Genomic DNA, 19,613 nt, shown 5'->3' on the forward strand with positions numbered 1-19,613 from the left:
GCCATAAGATTGTTGGGAATATCTAATGAGACATCTTTGAGGAAATGACTGTTCAGGACAAGTGGATGAGCATTTTTCTCATTTTTTTTTTTCTCGTAAAGGCAGTGGGATGGAATACATCCTCTCTCTGGCACCTTACAATGTGGTGACTGTTGTAGAGGTTGCGGTGCTATGATTTGGCTTGTCAAGACCAGCTTACCAACAAGCCTTCAGTTCCAGACACAAAGTTCATGGGGAAGGTGGGTGGTTCACTGGTCTTCTTGAGCATCCAGCAATGTCTGGTCCCAGTGGTTTTTGCATTGCTTTTTGGAGAGGCTGCCGAGAGCCATGTGGGGAGTACAAATTACCCCAATAATCTACAGCACAAGCTGAACCTACAGGAAGGATTGGGCGGATCTTGGCTGGAGATGGTGGGAGGGACTTCCTCAAGGAAAAGAAGAAGCCACTATATAGACAGTTGCTGCTGTTGTTGGCTTTGAGGCAGAAGGCCTGGGGGAAGGTCACAGGTTGCCCTTGCATCTCTGGCGGAGGGTAACAAATGAGCTGACAGTCTGCCCTCCAGCCCCCGACCAGGACTTCCTCAGTTTTGCCACTGGGGGCTCTTGCTAGGCAGAGGTGCCTTCCCTGCCAGGTTTTTGTTATTAAAGTTGATCCCATGTATCAGAAAATGGAAAGCAAGACTTGGAAATCAGCATCCAAGTGGGATTCCAGGCTCTCTGTAGCAGCGTGTGCCAAGGGCTGGGGGTGGGGAGCGTGCAGCAAGCTCTTCGCTCAGCATCCAGGAGCGAGCCCTCAGCATCATTCACTCTGTCAGGGTATCTCGGTGGTAATCACTTCCAAATGGTGGCAGGGCGGGGAGGGGGCTCACCTCCAATCACCCAAGGAATGTCTTGACTCAGGACGGAAAGGGAGGTTTTCCATAAGCATCTCTTCTTTCCAAAGGGGACTGGAGATAGAATACGAGACACCCATGAGCCTTTCTTAGCATCATCTATAATAATATTCAGGTCAACAAAACAGAGGGGGAAGGACCAATAATCCAGGATTGTGTCAGGTCCCCTTGGCTAACCTGGGAGGTGCTTTCAAGATGAGCAGATCACCCCTCCAGATGACACATGACTTCTCAAGTGTCTTCTGAGGCAGAGACTGGGAGTGGATGCACCGGCACAGATTCTGTCTCTAAATTAATAGGCCCAGGAAAAGTCACTCATTACACTCACATAGACCCAAGCTGTGGAATGTAATGCAAGGGAATAAAAAGCCACAAGTCCAGGGGACCAATCAAGTCACTTAATCTTTCAGAGCCTCAATTTTCTTGCCTGTAAAGTGGGGATTATAATGTTTGTTTTATAGAATCGTTGTGAGGACTAAATGATACAACTTTGAGAAAGTGCGAATCACCAAGTACGTGCTCAGTACTGTTTTAAAAAATTATATTAAAGAGATTCAATGTCTTTCCTGTCATGTTACCTTAGGGACTTTGCTTTCTTCAGTTCTTAGCAGACACTTTGTAGAATCATGGAATCACATACACATGGTATCTAAAATGTATATAGAGCCTTATTGAATTCAGAATGATTCTGTCTGTTTCTTGCTGCAATTCTTACCATTTCCATTTGCACTGGAGGAACCTGAGTAAGGCTGGTGTGACTTGGCCACAAAGCTTGTATGGAAGGTGTTATCGGCTCTCCTCCCTGGCATCTGGTTCTCAGAGGGCTAACTGTGGTTCCTTGGCGTCCAGCGAGTATTCCCCAGTGGTCCAGGGACCAGCCTCCTGTCCTGTGGATATGTTGAATACGATAGCATCACTGTATCTCTTTCAGTCTTGGACTAATAATTTCCTTATGAAAATATTGACTGATTTTTCCTCCAAACTGTTTATTTAATGTGTGATTCCTTCCCTTCTTTTTTTCTTCTTATGTTGTCAAGCAAGTTCCAGAAGCCCTTCTCTGGCTGCTTGACCTCCTGAAATTGTTCTGACTCAACATTTATGGAACCAAGGAGGAAGGGGGAGGAGCATTTGTAGCCATGGTTGGTGGCCTTCACACAGTCTTTTTAAAAATAAAGTTAAAATTTAAAATGTGTTGTTGTTCAGGAACTGTTTTTCATTTAAATTCTGAGTCCAAATGCCAGTCTAAATACATATGGTCAAGTGACGGTCATGCTAATAACTCATTGTACTTCTCCTTGGTCCTTCTACCTGTGGTCCAGGCTCCTATGGATGAAAATTCCCTGGAGGTATCTGCAGAATGCCAGGACCAGCTGACGTGGGTAGGGGTTAGTTGCAAACTCAGATGGATCTGTTGTAAGGGTATTGAGGGTTGGAGGTCATGGGAGTGAATCTACTACAATCTCAGCACATATGTATAGCATGTATGCACTGCACACCTCCCAGAATCCCTTCTAGGCATAGCATAATCTTGGGGAGGGGATCCTGATGCTCTTCTTCATTCTGCCTGTGGCACAGGCCCCTTTGTAACTAAGAACTACCCCAAGTTGTACTGTGGCCTTGGGCTTACTCAAACCAGCTCATTTTTTTTCTACCTATCTGGCACCTTGGCTATCCAGAATGCTTGTGGAATGTCATCAACCATGTTTTCTGGATAGCAAATATTTATAAGTTTTAAGCCTTTCTGGAACTGGATTTGGTAATGTTTGATGGACAGAGCTGTGAAGGCCAATGATGTAATATAGAGTGATTCACACTAAAGTTGTAGTTGCACTCCCACTTTCTTTTTCTCTTTCTCCCTTTATCTTTCCTCTCACTTTCTTCCCACTTCTAGAGCTGTGCCCTGGCAATCCTTCCTGTATTGGTCAGCACAAAGAGTTTCCTGCCATTTGTTTCACTGTCATTTCTGGAAAAAGAAGGGAAGTTTGGCCTGCTTTGCCTGCACTGCCTGATTCCCTTGCATGAAGCCACAGGGAATTCTCATTACCACTGCCCATATGCACAGACGCAGCATCTGGCTTCTGCCCGAGAGGACATGGGGAGAGTTGCTGCCAGCAGCTCAGGCTGAGCCCCTCTCCTGCTGACCGCTTTACTCTGTGTGCTGCCTGGGCAGGGGGAGGCGGAGGAGGGTGGTATGGCACACACAGCTTCCAACAAGGACTGGAGAGTGGAAATCCTGCTGATGGTAGGAAGTCAGGCAGAGGCAGCCAAACCACTAGCCATCTCATCTCTGGGAGGTACCAGGCACTGTGTATTCTGGATATATTGTGGTGTGAGTGCCACCAACAGGCTGTTGGGGATATTCAGAGCCCATCCTGTGCTGACTACATTTGGGAAGGAGCCATCACTGTGTTATACAGGAAAATACAGAAAGAGCAAACTAGCAATCAAGTTGAGCTTTTCTGAGAGTGTATTGGTTAGCTATAGCTACAGGACTGTTGCATAACAAAGCATCCTAGAACTAAAGACTTAAAAAAGCCAAACACTTATTCTCACCCTTGGGTCTCTGGGTGGGCAGGGGCAACTTTGTTTCAGACTATGGGTCACCTGGACTTACCCAGGCTTCAGGCGGGGTCCACGTATTGTTCCACATTCTCTTTGGATCAAGAGCCACTTAGATGTGTTCTCATGGAGAATGACAGAAGCCAAACCACACACTCACATTTACTCACATTCCACTGCCCAAACAAGTCATATGGTGAACCCAACCTAAGTGGAAGAGGGAAATTTATATCCAAAGGGAGGGGCAACAGGAGAGTGACTATTTATTAAGTGATAATCTAAAATATCACACAAGGTTACACATCTACAGTTTCCATTAACCTGAGCTCTAGAGACTAGATGAACAGGTGGAAGGAAGAAGGTTGGAGGAGTAAAGGATGTCTGATGGGTGGGTATGAATTTAGTGTGGGGAGAGCTTAGGTATATAGGTTCAGACAGGAGCTGGGCAATGAGAAAGCTGACTTTTTCTGTATGCACGTCTGGGACATGGTTTTCACAAATGACGTTCATGCTAGTAACGCATTGTACTTCTCCTTGGTCCTTCCACCTGTGGTCCGGGCTCCTATGGATAGAAATTCTCTGGAGGTGTGTGCAGAATGTCAGGACCAGGGCTGTGCTCGTTTTGCATGTGCTATGGCTCTTGGTTGGTCACTCCTTGGCTCACTCACCATATCATATCTCATTGGCCCTAACTCTGGAGTCTTTGTACTTAACCTGCTGTGGTTTTCAAAGAACTGTGAATGTGGGCTGTGTGCCCATGAGTGAGACCAATAATAAAGATAAAAAGAAGCCAGATTCAAGTTGGATACTGCCAGTACTTGGGTCAGATTTCTGTATCTCTGTGTTTCTTTGGAGCAACTGATGGATATCCAATTTGACGTTTTCACTGTGGAATGTGTAGTTAGCTAAGCTCTGCCCAGGAGCTGTGTTAGAAAGGACAGTGGTTGTAGGGACTCCTCTGCTTCATGATACTTAGCCCCTCTTCTTGCTTTGGCCCTGAGTGGAGAGGTTTATTTTAAAATGTGATATTTGGCCTACTGGGTCCTTTCATACTTAAGCTTCAAGATTCTCTGCTTGATGTCTTTGTTCCCTCTCATGCTTGCTTTCTAGAACATTCCATCCCAGATGGTGTTGTATGTCATAAGTTTGTCTCCCTTCATCTCTCTTTCCTCTCCCCTTTGCTCAGTCATAAATTTCCAGTGGAGGGGCCCTTTCTCCAGGATCCTGCCACTGCTGGGTGGCAATATGTGTCGACGAGTCCATCGACCCCATTACCTGGGAAGTGTGCTATTTAGCTAAATTATCGCTACCTGTTGACTAGTCCAACTGCACATGTCTCTCACCTTCCTTTCTGTGTTTCCTTTCACTAGCACCTACTATGTGCTGGGCACCTGAGACACACAGACACACACACGCAAGAGAGACAGACACACTCCTTGATCTCAGGGAGGGGGCACTCTCTAGAAGGCCCAAGAGACAAGGAATAGAGATCCTTATAATGCAAAGTGGTAAGTGTAGAGTGATGAAACAATCTGCAGGTTATAACTGGAGCACGAGGTAGATGCACCCAGCCTGCTATGGGGCAGGTGATGGGGGAAGGTGCATGACAGGTGTCTGGAAGGAGATGATGCCTGAGCAGATTTGGCAGACGAGGAGAGGGGAAGTTTTCCAGGCTGATGGGACAATCTGAGTAAAGGCACCAGACAAGGAAGAGGATGCCAGGCACCAAGGAGAAAAAAGAAGTTCAGCATTGCTAGATTATGAAGGTCCAGACAGGGATTAGCAGGTGATGAGGCAGGGAAGGGCAATGAGGGTCAGATCATGGAGATCCTTGGATATCATGGAAGGGACTTGGGTTTAGGGATCTTTGAAAAGCTTGAAGCAGGGGAATGACATGGTAAGATTTGCATTGTGTTTATATAAGAACATTAACCACGTGCAGTTAATTCTTAATTATCTGGGTCGAGGGAGTAGAAATAAGTAGAAATGAGCAGACCCAATCATAACTGATTTTCATCTTTGACTGTATATCCAAACCAGTCCTGCATGCTCCTGATGACCAAGTTTAGAAGTGGCATATCTTGGGTGACATAGTCCCCAAACAGGAAATGTGTTGTTTATATAAATAATTGAGAGAAGACTGAACTAACTCTCATGGTTATTGAGTTCCTTTTTCTTTCTGAGACTGGACTAAAATCTTGGAGGACAAGATATTTTTGGGGTGGGAGAGGCTAAAGTTTATATGACACTTGCCCTAAGCCAGGCACATACCATGGGCTTTCTGATCCCATGAGATGGGCTCTATTATTGTTCCCACTTTATAGATGAGGAAACCGAGGCCTGGAGAGGTTAAGTAACTTTCCCAGGGTTACCCTATTAGTAAAGAGTGGAGCCTGGCTTCACCACCTCCGTTCTGATCACCTCCAGAACTGAGGATCAGTAGAACCAGTAGAACTGAGGATTAAACCAATGTGTAATGTAGTGACCACCGTGACCCTTTCCTTTCTCAGGCCCAGGGTTTGTGCACCTTAGATGAAGGGTGTAATAAACTTTGCAATTTAAGAAAACAACAATCTCTGGCGTGGGGTAATCCCGCCCATATACCAGATATAATATCTGCGTGGAAGATATGGAAAGCTTTATGCTCTGTTCCTACTGCTTTAAAGTCCACCCCAGCCTCCACAGCTTGGAATGAGGCTGTTTAGAAAAATAATTGTTAGAGCAGAGGGGTCTTAGGATCTAGCAGGAGGCTGACTCTGGGGGAAGTGGCTTCCTTCCTGGTCTTACCTTGGCCCTTTACATTCCTGTCCAGTACCCGCCTACTTCCCATCATGCTTTGCGTCCCTGGGACCCAGAGGGCTGGTGGTCTGAGTGAAGAATAACTGACTGCAGGCGTAGGCGATGTCTGGAGGAACAAGTCATTGGGCTGCCGAAGCCAAGTCCGTGACCAGCACAATCCCAGGAGGGCCAGCAGTTTGTGGTTACTTGGCCACTCTTCCAGCTGAGGAATGTGCTTCCCCCTTCTCATCTGTCGTGTGCTTTTGTAAATTTTGACGAGGATCGATGAACAACCCAAAGCACCAGAGTGGGTACAAGGTCAGCCAACCATGAAGCGTTCCCAGCCCCCAGCACATTGGGAAGAAGTAAGATGCCACTTCTGAGCCATAAAGGAGATGATCACTTTTGTGGATAAATGCAGCAGAAACACTGTGGGCTATGGAATGGTGGAAGCACAGGGAGCAGGTCCCAGATTCACCTTAAGGTTCAGGAGCATCTTGGAGTTCTCTGACTGTTTTGTGTGGTAATTTTGGCACACAAGGAGCGTTCTCACTAGCTCAACATTCCTGGTTTTGGACCAAGATGCATGAAAATTATACATTATCTTTCTCCTCAAAGCTTGAAAAGTCTTGAGTGTTTCATTATGATTATTTATACTCTATCCTTCCAAAGAAGATTTGAAGCAATTTATAATGAAGACAAAGATATAATAAGATGATTGTAAAAAGAATAGAAGAATAACAGCAAAGTAATGAAGGGAGTAGTGTGGAGCAAGAAGTGTTCCAAATAACATAGGCTAAGGGGATCATTTCACTTAAGCACATGAAACCTAGTTCTGAGCTTCCTAGAAGCTGGGAGGAAAATCAACTATGCTGAGTTACAGGAGGCTACATTTCTAGCAACTGGTAGCCTCCTCACATACCTAGAGAGAAAAACCTAACCCTGGCACTTTTCTCTAAGGAGGAGGAAACATAAGGATGATTGTCCTAGGGTCATTGAGCAATTAGACAGCAATAAAAATGACCTTACCAAAAATTCAGTGGTAGTGCTGTGTCATTCATCTTCATTATGGCCAGGTGAAGTAAAAGTGATTGTTTAGGCACAGATGGTTTTGATGGATAGAAGTGGAAACTGAGGGCAAGGACATGGATCGCCATTGCAAAGGGTAGTGAATGAGTGAGGAGGAAGATTTTGAACAGAAGCAATGTCAGCATCACCAGCCACATCTCAGAACATTCTCTGCTTTCTTTTCTTTTCTTTCTTTTTTTTCCTTTATTTTATTATTATTTTTTTTTGATGGAGTCTCACTCTGTTTCCCAGGCTGGAGTGCAGTGGTGTGATCTTGGCTTACTGCAACCTCCATCTCCTGGGTTCAAGCAACTCTCCTGCCTCAGCCACCTGAGTAGCTGGGATTACACGCATGCACCACAACACCCGGCTAATTTTTGTATTTTTAGTAGAGATGGGGTTTCGCCATGTTGGCGAGGCTGGTCTTGAACTCCTGACCTCAGGTGATCCACCCCCCACCTCGGCCTCCCAGTGTTCTGAGATTACAGGTGTGAGCCACGGCGCCCAGCCTCATTCTCTTCTTTCACTAGTACAGAGGGAGGGAAAGCAGAAAAGGGGGTTTGGGAGACTTGGTTTCTTATTGTCTCTGCTGTTTTGAGTGTCTGTCTGTGTGAACTTGGGGAAGTCACTTAATTGTGGTTGAGCAAAATTCAGGCCTTACAGTTTCTTCCTCTGTAAAACAAGAAGACGAATGATGTTTTGAAGATCCCTTTGTACTCCAGCATTCTATGAGTTGATATTCCCCCCACCCCCAACCAATAGCTATAAACTTAAGTGGAACCAAGTGAAATAAGTCATCTCACAAGGAAATACTTCACCTTGAAAAAGTAAGTGGCTTTCCAGGGATAAATAACTTGGCAACAGTTTAAAACAAAAGAAAAAGAAAAGAACCAGTTTAATCTGTTCTTTCCTTCTTCTTCTTCTTGTTCTTGTTTTGTTTTATTTCTGTGTTCACTATCCTCATTGCTTGATTTTGTTTTCTTTTAAAAGTACATCTTGGAACCTGGCTGTCATTTTTGACACTGGAGGAGCATATTTAGCAGCGCATTCTCGCCTTTTATGTTTGTTTGTTTTTTAACACCAAATTTCCTCAGATTGGAAGCTGCCTGTCTGGGTAAACAGGGAGAAGGGCACTTCTTGGAATGGGCATTGAGTAAGCAGGAATGTTAGCTTGGTATGATGCAGTGCCTTTCCCAGCTCCTCGTCCTCTGTGTGTGTGATGTAAGTAAACTTTAGGTCTTACAGAAATCATAATGTGTTATAGAATTGTACTGGCAGAGAAGTGTGTGTGTGTGTGTGTGTGTGTGTGTTGTCGGGAGTGTAATCTTGGACTCAGGCTAGTTTTGGTGTAAGCCAAATGTTGTGCAGCGATGGGGGGCTCTGCAATCAGGTATTCAACCATACAGTTGCCAGGTGGGACGAGAGGCAGGTGGGTGTAACACCCAATAGAACCAGAGCAGTGGAAAGTCCACGTATTAAAGGGGAAGGGATATTAAAATGGACCATCAGGGGTTTCCACAGATGGCACAGTGTAGCTGCCCCACGGGTTCTCACCAGGTTTGGAATTGTGTTAAGCCGGTCCTGAGAGTTGGTGGTTTTGAGTCAGCATCATGCATATTTGCACAGTGGGCAGTGAGGAGAATTTTCCTATGATTTCGTAAATAAGGAAAGCAGATATCTGGGCTCCGTTTCATTACAGATTGAGCCTACTGCTGTCAAACTCCTGGCCCTCAGATCCTCTAGCCCTTAGATGCCACCTAGGGTTTCTCTACTTTAGCTCCCCAGTGGGCTAAGTCCCTCTGTAATACACCTGGGTTCACAGACATCCTGGGAATCATGAATGAGGAGAAGCAGGCAGGGTGAGAAGGGGGAAGGGAGAGTTCTCGGCATTTCTACAATATTATATGCAAGTGCTCTGCAAATAAAATGCAAATTAAAACTGAGCGCTCTAGCACTGAGCAAAGGTGATGCAAATTTGCTTTTAATTTCTCTTCTGTGCAGTTGCAAGCACTACCAAAGCATCCAGGGAGCTGTCTTGGGGACCAGAGAAGCAGGGAGCCTCAGGGAGGAGCTGAGGCTGTTTTGTGGTCAGTTATGGACTTGACCGTTGGTCCTTCCTGCTTAATGTATGCATAAAGTGCTGCTCTTCTGAGAACAGCTGATGAGAACCACTTTCACTCTAGAGTTTTCTCTGTAGTAAAAGCAAGGGAGGCTTGGGAGAAAGAAAAGCCCTTAACTTGGGTCAGCTCAAGGTTTTAATGGGAAGAAGGATGGGTTAGGCATTTTCTTGTGAGTCTGAGCAACTCTGTTGAGGAAAGTCTTGGAAGCTGCCCCAATCCAAGTGAACATTAGAGATGAGAAAGCCCTTTCCAGAAGGTTAAGTGGGTAGTTAAGTAAACAGGTCACACATCGGGCCTAAAGTTGTGAGCATATTTTAATTGATAGCAGGCCCTGGTCAGCTCCAAGCTCAAAATGATTTGGTGAATGCTCAGGATGTCAGCTGAGAGTTGTAGGGGTTCTGAGAATTGGACAGGTGAAGGAGTTGACCTGGGACCACCCGTTGGGGGCATGCTCAGCAAGGTGTCCCTTGAGATCAGAAGCACCATGAGACTGACTCTTCCCAAAAGGGTCTGAGAAAGAGTCTCCTGATCTTATCTCACCCAAGATTCTTGAGCAGCCAGGCCTAGGTGTCAGAAACAGTGAACCCATAGTCATACTGGGTCAAGTCTAGGCTCCAAAGCCAGGCTTAAAATTTCCCTGTCTTGGGGGAGGTCAGGGAGAAAAGAAGGGATTTGGGAGATAAAGTAAGGGGTCAGGAAGAACTAACTGCCATCTCTTGCAGGTTGCTAATAGTACAGTATAGTTACTAAAATACTACTACTTCTTTTTTTTTTTTTTTTTTTTTTTTAGTGTGTTTCTTGGTTTCCCTGTTGTTAGACATACATGCAGGAACTCCAAGAGAGAAATATGTTTTAACATCCCGAAACTGAATTATTAAATGGGATTAACTTGGTGTTGACTTTTCTTCATGGTCGATTTGCAGTATAAACTGGGTTTAAGGCATCTTTTACTAAACCTTCTGGATTTCAGTAGATCGCATTGGATGAGCCATTCATTAAAGATTTCATGCTGATGTTATTTGTTTAGGCTTTGATGCCCTTTTTCTGTTTTCCCTCCCCTTTTGTTCAATAATGATATCTTTCAGGCAGAAAATACCTTCCGTCCTATGGTATTAAGGGCTTTCCAGGATAGAGAGCATGGCCCCATGGCCACTGTCTAGGCAGGAAATAGAGAACTTAGGTTCCCTGCCTTCCTGATCCCCAAACAGCCATCCAGCTAGGACTGGCTACAAGAATGGAGGGGCGCTGGACTCCTTTAGCTGCTTATTGAAGCCTCAGATCCATTAAAAAGGGAGCTTTCCTTTTCATTTTACTCTTAAACATCCAGAGAGAAGTAATGGCTTAAATTTATACTGATGTGTAAATGTCCATTACAGCATTCTTGTCAGAGAGCAGATACTGAAGAGAAGAGGAAGAATCAGGCATCTGGGGCTGAGATATACCAGAAGGATGCTGGGTTTTGTTAAAGTCATGGGTCTGAAACATACTACCCTTGGACAAGTTATTTAGCTTCTCTGAGTTTCATTTTTATCATCTACAAAATGGGAATAATAAAAATATATCTTGGAGTTGTTGTAGGGTTAAATAAAATTATTATTGAAGACAGCTTAGTATATAACACATGCTCAGTATTTGATCTCTTCTCACACGCTGACACTTCATATAGCTAAAATCATACTGTTTGTATTGTTTTAATATGCTGCCTTATAAAATAAGCACCTTCTGTAATTCTGCAGTCTTTCACCCACTATTGTTAGTGGCTGTCCAATGTTCTGTAGGGTAATTTGCTAAATTTATAATTCTTAGTCATTTTGGTTGTTTTTAAAAGCTACAGTCCTTTCTGTAGGCCTTGGAGGCTCCTTTTACGGGGAAGTTACACCTTATGTGGGTTCATAACAGAAAATGCCACCTCGGTTTCTTTTGGAACACTGACAAGAGATGATCTCAGATGATGTGGCAGCATTTCACATGGGCCAGCTGCCTTGGCCCTGGACAGGGGTCAGCCGCCAAAATCCAGAATGGCAGGTAAAATATCATTCCCAGCCCTTTCAGCCCCTGGTTAATTGTGTGTTCTTGCACCTGGACCTCCTGACTGTGTGTGTCCATAGCAGCACGTCCTGCTCGCCATTTAGAACTATGTGGCCAATTGTGCTGAATTCCTCCCTTTGTCCCTGATGGCTGCCTCAGCCCCAGGCTGTACCTTCTCCCTGACGGGCCTGCAAGCCTTTCAGCTGAAAAGTTGCTCTTGAGCCCCCAGAGTCATTTCAGCCTTCAAGTGATGGAGGTCCTCACCGGCAGTAAATCAGCTCTCATCTCCGCAAATAGCTGCATAAAAACCAGTCTGGCCAGAGGAAAGCACACCTGCACTGAGGCGCTGGAGGGCTCTAATGAGCAGAAAGAGAATCAGCCCTGAGCTTGGGTACTTGTACCCAAGGAGATGCCCCTCTGGCACATTTTAGGTTTCAACTCTTATCTCAAGTTTATTTCTTTCAAGTCCTGTAAGGTTACTTCTTCAAAGAACATCTTGCATTGTCTTTATGCCACATGTCTGCTTTCCTGGCTTAGGAAACAAGAATTAACTTTTAATGTGACAGACATTTGACATACATTGTCACATTGAAGCCTCACGGCTTGATGCAGTGGACTGGGTTTTGTTATTTTTATTTTATAGATGAGGAATCTGAGAGGCTGAATGACTTGCCTGAGTTCCCACAGCTATGAAGCATTGATGCCGATGATGGGGCTCAGTTATGCTGACTCCAAAGCTTGGCAGTGGCTCAGTAGAGTGAACCTTCTTCTCCCTGGTTCACAGGCTTCCCTGGAGGCTGGTTGTGGAGGATCTCAGAAAGGGTCATTTGGGACACAGCCCTGGAAGTCACAATAAAAGCTCAATGTTGGGGCCTGGAGTCTCTTGGGAACCCCTTTCTATTTCTACTAGACTCTAGCCACTAGCCCATCCTGATCCCCACTGTCTCCATCCGGAGTGTGGAGGCCATATAAGACCTTTGCTCGCCATCTTGCTTTTCAGCGTTGAGTGTTCTGCTTCTTAAGTGCAAACTGAGGACAGCCAGAGACTTTGTTTTAGACGGTTTCAACTTCCACTAAGAATCCAGACTTCCAGGGCTGTTTTCAGCCCCATGGTTTCCAGCTGAGATAAAGGATACAATATTCCTTCCTTGGGAAGCTTTAGAAAATACTAATGCCGAGCCCCTGCCTAGACCAATTACACCAGAATTTCTAGAGATGTGGCCTGAGCATCTGACTTTTTAAAAACTCACCTGGTTATTCTAATGTGCTGCTAGGGTAGACAGCCTTTATTTTAATTTCTGAAGGAAAGAGATTTCCAGCACCTGGGTGAACACAAGGGCAGAAGTGGGAAGGGTTTGAGTGAACAGAGGTAGAGACAGGGAGTTTCACGTGCTCATTCATTTAGGACCTAGTGTGTTCCAAGCACTGTGCTGGAAACTGAGCTCTACAGATGTCTAAGACATCCACTTCCTTCACGGTCTGCTGGGGGAGACAGACACACAGAAAATGAACTGTGATTGCACTCAGACCAGGACAACTGTTAGGAGTTTGCGGACCTTCCTGTACATCTAACTCACCCAAGGAACTTGTTACAAATGCAGAAGCCTTTTGGCTAACACTTTTGCTAAATGTGGGTCCACCTTCTTGCTAAATCAAGCAAAATTAAACCCCACGCCTTTCTTGTAATACACACAATAATGGAAAGGAAATGTGCATTCTTTAAAACAAAAATATAAAAATACATTGCTTGCAACATTAGCCAGCTCAGGAAGCCTTGTTCACCCTGAGATGTCTGTTCATTCACACAAGAAACAGCAGATGTGAGAGGGAAAAGGGGCAGAGGCCCAGATCCCATTATATGAGGTCTGATATAGGAACCTTGGGTGGGGCCCAGACATCTGCCGTTTATACCACACTAGAGGTATGAAGAGAGTGTCTGAGGGAGCAAGGGGAAGGAGCAGTTAATTCTGAATGGGGACATTGAAGAAGGTGACACAGTCAATGTGATACCTGAACTGACTTTCTAAGAGCAGGCCCTTCTCCATTGAGCCACATGCAATTGGGCACACAGAACACTTTGCAGGGTATGATGGTGCCTCTCCCTTGAGAAGGTTCACTGTAGTGTGCCCTGTGGGGCCTGCTCCCGTGCCATTCCCTGCCTCACTCTTCACACTGTAGTATGTGTCTCTGTGCCTTGCATGTGTGCTTCCCCTGGTTGTAACACCCTTCTCGCTTTTCCTCAATGGATTAATTTCTCTTCGTTGTTCAAACTCAAGCCAGAGCCCTTCTTTTGTAGGAAGATTTTGCTGTATCTGAGACTTGCACTTTGAGAAACATGCATGTTTGGTGCTCACCATTTCACCATGTCTTTTGAAAAGTATGTAAGGATGGACAGAGTGTGATAGACGAAGGAGGGGAGATATGTTGGGAAATATAACTAGTTTGATTGGTGCATCAGTTTCTATATATGTATATATTTTGAGTGGGATTGCTAAACCAGATCTTTAATCAGTTCTCTAAAGGTTACAACTGTTTCCAACAAACCTTTCTGGCCAAAGAAATATTTAGAGCAAGAGAAGAATAAATATGCAATATCCCCTCCTGTAGTCCAGGATGGCACCCCAGACCTGGTGTGCAGATTCCAGGCCCATCTGTTCGATTTGCTTCTAACAGCAACATGAACTTTATGTTTATCCCGGTTCTTTTCCTGTCTGCCTCTGGGAGGTAGTTTTCTCCTGGGCATGTGACTGAGACCTGGCAGTTGGGGGAATCCTCTCCTTAAACAGCAGGAACAATCTCACCTTTCTGCTTATGGGTTTAATACCTATTGTTTCACCCTATCTCCTAAAAGGGGAGAAAAGTATCTCCACTTTTACACACAAGTATGTGGAATGTACCAGCATCCACTGATCATGTACTTTGATTTCAGTTAGGTGGCTTTAACACAGATGCCCTTTCCTTGGGAAGGCTGGGATCTTATATCTGGGAGTTGGGAAAAAATGAATCTTCAAGTTTGTCAAGGTGATGTCATTAGGTTATGTCTCTAATATATTAATAATATATATTTTATATATATATATTTTATATATTATAAAAATATAAATATTTTTAAATTTATATCTGATTATAATAGGGCTACCTATTTATTACAGCAAATTTGGAACTTATGAAAAAATAATAAAGAACAAACAAAAATTACCCATCATCTTACTATCTATAAATAATCACTGTTAATGTTTTGGTAGTTAGCCTCCCAGATTTTTTTTCTTTTTTTCTGCCTATATATTTTAGTGGGGATTATCTTCCACATCTTATTTTATAATCTGCTTCTTCATTTAACAATTACCATGAACACTTTCCCATGTCATTAAAAGTTCTTTCACATTTCCAACATCAGTTTAAATCCTGCATTAAATTGAAGTCTTATACCATATAATACAGGTATTGAACATCAGTGATTTCTTTTTAGGTATTTATAGCTGAAATTTATAGATGGGCTTCAGAGCAACATCAGTGCATCCTCTATAATTGCATGCAAATGTTATGTGCGTGTGATTTTTTTTTTTTCTTTTGAGATGGAGTCTTGCTCTGTCACCCAGGCTGGTGTGCACTGGCGTGATCTCGGCTCACTGCAACCTCTGCCTCCCGGGTTCAAGGGATTCTCCTGCCTCAGCCTCCCATGTAGCTGAGATTACAAGCATGTGCCATCACATCTGGCTAATTTTTGTATTTTTAGTAGAGATGGGGTTTCACCATGTTTGCCAGGCTGTTCTCGAATTCCTGACCTCAAGTGATCCGCCTGCCTCGGCCTCCCGAAGTGCTGGGATTACAGGCATGAGCCACCATGCCCAGCCCGCATGTGATTTTTATAAGGAGAAGGACTGTAGCTTTTATCAGATACTCAAAGGCTTAACTGCTAAAGGGTCAAAAATAAACAACTTAGGCAATAATTGTTTAACTTAAATTATTAGAAGAGAAACTGCCGGGTTTAAATGATCTGTATGTTTTTGAGGTTTCTGATGATTTCGCCAGATTGTCATCCCAGAGGGGCTGTGGTGGTTTATACTACCATCAGCAGGAGCTAAGTGTTCTTGTTTCTCTGTGTCCTGGCCAAACTTTCCAACTGTGGCTCACACTGGGCATGACCTCTTTTGAAATTTATCAACCTATTACTGGCTGTTCCGGCACTTTGCTTATAATTTACCATCAAGTATGGTTGAGTTAGTGCAACCACTGGAGTCACAGCCACTTGAAAATACTGTGTGTGAGTGGTTCAGCTGAAAGAGCCTGGGCTTGTAACTGCAGTATCTAGACTTGTGTCCTAAGTCAGCATGGTCACTTCCCGTGCAGGGCTGACCAGACGGTGTGGTGGTTAGAAATGCAGTTGCTAGGGTCAGACTTGGTTTTGGTTCCACCTTAGTCCCTACTGATCAGCTGTGTTACCTTGCACAAGGTGTGTAAGCTCTCTGTGTTTCAGTTCCCTCATTTGTAGAACATGGACCTAATGATAGTGCCCATCTCTTTCATAGGGCTCTAATTAAGATCAGTGAGAAAACTCTTATATGGTACTTTCCTTAGTATCCAGCATATGGAATGCTATGGCCTGAATGTTAATGTCCTCCCAAATTCACATGTTGAAATCCTAACCTCCAACATGATGGTATTAGGAGGTGGAGGCTTTGGGAGGCGATTAGATCAGGAGGCCTGAGCCCTCTTGAATGGGATTAGAGCCCTTATAAAAGGGGCCTGAGGGAGGCTGCTCATCCCTTCCACTCTATGAAGACACAGCAAGAAAGCACGGTCCAGAAAATGGGCCCTGACCAGACACTGAATCTACCTTGATCTTGGACTTTCAAGCCTCCAGAATTGTGAGAAATAAACGTCTGTTGTTTCTAAGCTGCCTGGTCTACGACATTTTGCTATAGCAGCCTGAATGGACTATAACACACAATATGCTTAACAATTATGAACTATCCTTATTAGGTGTAATGTTCTCAGGTCTCTTTTGCTCTCTGAGTTTTAGTTCGAATGCTGAGAATCACAGCCTTACAGAGCTGGAAAAGGTCTTAATAATCTTGTAGCCCAACTCTCTTATTCTACAGATGAGAAAACTGAGGTAAGAGTAGTAATGTGACTTGCTCACAGGGATGTTACTACTACCTGGTTCAGATGGTTATTTTGAGGACCAAATATTATTTGTGAAAGTGCTATTTTAAACATTTACACATTTATCCAATGTTAGTTGATTGCGCACTGTCTATATGGCCCGTGAAAAATAAAACTCAAATTGAAGGAACACTCAGTGAACTGGGTCTTCTTAAGCCCTTGCTTCCCTAAGGACATCTGGTCTAGTGTCTTGCATACAGCTGTAATCCAGTAAGGTTTTTTTGTTTTTTGTTTTGTTTTGTTTTGTTTTTTTTGAGATGGAGTCTCTCTCTGTCACCAGGCTGGAGTACAATGGTGCAATCTCGGCTCACTGCAACCTTCACCTCCCGGGTTCAAGCGAATCTTCTGCCTCAGGCTCCTGAGTAGCTGGGATTATGGGCATGCACCATCACGCCTGGCTAATTTTTGTATTTTTAGTAGAGACATGGTTTCACTATGTTTGCCAGGATGGTCTCAATCTCCTGACCTTGTGATCTGCCCACCTCAGCTTCCCAAAGTGCTGGGATTACAGGCGTGAGCCACCGCGCCTGGACCCCAGTAAGTTTTTTATGAAGACAATGAATGTGACAAGTGGGTAAAGCCCAAGACAACAGACTAGAGTGGAAAATCTATAGCCCTGGGTTGTATTTGTTTATCTGTTCCAATTCCCTGGGTCCTGTTCATCTCTGAGTTCCAACATATAGCATAAAATTTCAGAGAATGAGCAAATGAATGCTGCCTACTTGGAGGAAATAAAGTGAAATAATTTTCATCCTCAGGCATTTTAATGTACAAACCAGTCAGGCCTGTTAGCTGATAGGCGCACAGATTGATGCCACAGTCTCAATAATCCTGCCGCACAGGTGACCCTCCCGGTTGGAAGCCACCTGCTCTTCTCCATATGAGCCTTATAGCCACTTCGTATATCTCTCATATCTTTTCTTTCCCTCACTGCCTTTTGATACATAACAACTTCTTCTACTTCTGACTCACTTTCCGGAGCTTTGCTTCCAGCTTTTACCTGTGTGGTTCTCAGATCTTTAAAACTAAAAACAAATGTTTTCTGAATAGGTAACTATGAGTCTTGAGCTACTGCGAAAGACATGTTCCCAGTAGCCACACTTATTTTGATCCACTTGTTAAAAAAAGAAAAAATCTAGCATCCTATTGGAACATGATTCCAAATTCTGCTTTTTACTGTTGGTTCACTTTGGCAGTCTTTTAAAGCCAGAAGTAAGTTAGACTGCCTTCCTGATGCATCTCTGCCTGCCTTAGTCCATGGTGAGCAGGCATATAGCATATTGTTAAGAGTACAGGTTCAAATCCCAGCTTTGCTACTTGTTAGCTGTATGATCTTAAGAAAGTAATTTAAAATTTTTCTGTGCCTCAGTTTCCCATCTATAAAATGGAAATGATGCCAGAACCTCTCAGGATCGAAATGAAGAATAAATGAATCACAAAGTTTTAAACCAGTACTTGCCCCAACTCATTCCGTATTAGGCATTATCATTATTTTGAATTCTGGTAGCACTTCTGGCTGTACTCAGAGTCATAGATGATTAGACATGCTCCAGTTTATTTGCCTCACTTTCTGGATGAAGAAACTGAACCACAGAGAGGTAAAATGATGGGCCCAAATTCAGTCAGCTGGAACATAACAGATGGAAACAGGCAAGCCCAGAATGAACTCTCCTCTTCATCTCTAAGCCAAGTACAGGTACCTGCTGCTACTTTCCATCAGCACTTCACATGCCTTTGATGGGTTTCTCCATTTTCATCATCACATCCTTAAAGCCGGAATCTGTGTGTTATATCCTTTTGTATTCCTTTCTGTGTCCAGGACAGTGCTCTAGACCAGAAGTTGGCATTTAATCATTAGCTGCTTAATTACTCAAGCGTGGGGCTTTGCAAATTGAAACTGTTGCTAAGGTGGAGAATGTTGGTGATGTCTGGTGTTTGTAGGGTTAATGGTAATAATCTTAGATCTTATGTTAGTAATTCTGAGCCATTTTTAACCATTTTAACAGTAAGCAATGCAGTGGGCAGGTATATAAATTGTTAGTATTTAAGCCAAAGCTGGATATAATTTAGCAGAGATGCTGGGGAAAGAACACTAAAATAAAAAAGTTCATTCCCACTAGACTGGTGGTTCTCAAACATTATGTGCATCAGAATCACCTGGAAAGCTTGTTAAAACACAGACTGCTGGGTTCCACCACTGAGCTTCTGACTCAGAAGGTGGGTGGGGGGCAAGAATTTACCTTTCCAACAAATTCTCCAGTGATGTTGGTGGTCCGGAGACTACACTTTGAGAACCGCATTTCTAATGTCTTGTCCAAATCTGAGAGTCTGTGATCCTTAATAATCTTTCATTCCTTGGGAGTACAATAGAGTCTTTTTATCTGCTATGTTCTCAGCATTTAGCACAATGTCTGATACATAAAAGGCATAGTAGACTGAAAACGTCCCCCAAAGACATCAGGTCCAAAAGATCTTTGTAGATGTGATTAAATTAAGGATCTTGAGATGAGGGCGTAATCCTGGTTTGTCTGGGTGGGCCTGAAATGCTATCACAAGGGTTTTTATAAATAGAGACATTTTACAAACACACACACACACACACACACACACACACACACACACACGAAGGCAATGTGAAGACAGGCAGAGATGGGTGTGATGTGGCCATAAGCCAAGGAATGTTGGCATTGGCAGCCACCAGAAGCCAGAAGCAGCAAAGAATGGAATCTTCCCTTAAGCCTCTAGAGGGAGCATAGCTCTGCTGATATCTTTGTTTTAGCCTAGTGAAACGGATTTTGAACTTCTGGTCTCTAGAACCGCGAGAGAATAAATTTCTGTTGTTTTAAGCCACCAATTGTCAGGTAATTTGTTACAGTGACCATAAGAAATGAGTGTAGTAGATAGTCAGTAAACATCAATGAAATGAATAGGGGAGCCAGACGTAGACTATATGATGTCCATTTAACTGATACATAAACTGAGGGCTTCATGTCTCAGGTCCA

At 43.8% G+C, this 19,613-nt stretch overlaps 1 protein-coding gene across 3 annotated transcripts in view; it reads left to right on the forward strand.

Moving 5' to 3' along the window:
* Window positions 1–19,613, forward strand: part of LMX1A (LIM homeobox transcription factor 1 alpha) — a 130,917-nt gene that overhangs the window by 22,931 nt on the left and 88,373 nt on the right. The window lies entirely within an intron of this gene.

The sequence above is a fragment of the Pan troglodytes genome, chromosome 1 (genome assembly GCF_028858775.2).
Source record: "Pan troglodytes isolate AG18354 chromosome 1, NHGRI_mPanTro3-v2.0_pri, whole genome shotgun sequence".
Classification (NCBI taxonomy): domain Eukaryota; kingdom Metazoa; phylum Chordata; class Mammalia; order Primates; family Hominidae; genus Pan; species Pan troglodytes.